Raw genomic sequence first — 896 nt, 5'->3', positions numbered from 1 at the left:
ATGAGGCTCATCTGTCGGTTATCCAGCCAACCCGACAAGTCTGAATTGTCCTTAGACTGTCCCCCGACGTGCATCCCCAAGAGTCTATGCATAGATTTTTCTCAAATAATCAATATTGCTCAATGGGGGTAACATTCCCGGGAATTTATATAGTGCCCGGTTACACTTACGTCGTAGGGTCAACAGAGTATCGAGTTTTCAACCTGGTACACGTGGTGGCAAGCCACGGCACTTAATCCAGGGAATCTCGTATCTCAGATTATTCAAATTCATAAGCCATATAAATAATTCAATTATAATTCTTCAACATCCACATCATTCTCAATTGCATCTCATTCATCATCATACATTAAACATATTCAATCCTTATCCTTCATTATCACACCTCCCATTCCGTCCATCAATAGTTTTAATTCAAAACATAATTCATTCTTTTCTAAGAATCAAACTTCAAACTTAAAACATACTCACTTTCTTAATAACTCAATATCAAACCATATAACATTTAAATCTAAATCTCTTTTAAATAATCATTTAAACAAAATCTCTAATTTTTTATAAAATTTCGGCAGCATCTCCTCTAAAACTCGGATTTTGCCACCCTTTTCGGGTCCAAACCTGCTTTCTTTTCAATTCAACATACCCTTCCTCGTCATCATAACAGTTACCACAATAAATCTACTTCAGATTAACAATTATATTCATACAATATTCAAATCCAACAACCAAAATTCAACTAAGGATCATTAGTTCACTAACCCTAGGCTTCTAACACATAATATCTCAAATCAATAATTCACCAAATCATTAGCACTAAACCAACCATGTTCATCAACAATAACATTCACCATCCAAGATTAATAACTAATTATCCAATAAACTTCAACCAAATATAT

General features: G+C 33.9%; 1 protein-coding gene across 1 annotated transcript in view; it reads right to left on the bottom strand.

The window, feature by feature from the left end:
* Nucleotides 1–896, bottom strand: part of LOC110269350 — a 5116-nt gene that overhangs the window by 1541 nt on the left and 2679 nt on the right. The window lies entirely within an intron of this gene.

Source organism: Arachis ipaensis, chromosome B03, assembly GCF_000816755.2.
Source record: "Arachis ipaensis cultivar K30076 chromosome B03, Araip1.1, whole genome shotgun sequence".
NCBI classification, from domain to species: Eukaryota; Viridiplantae; Streptophyta; class Magnoliopsida; order Fabales; family Fabaceae; genus Arachis; species Arachis ipaensis.
This window is presented reverse-complemented; position numbering and strand designations above follow the sequence as displayed.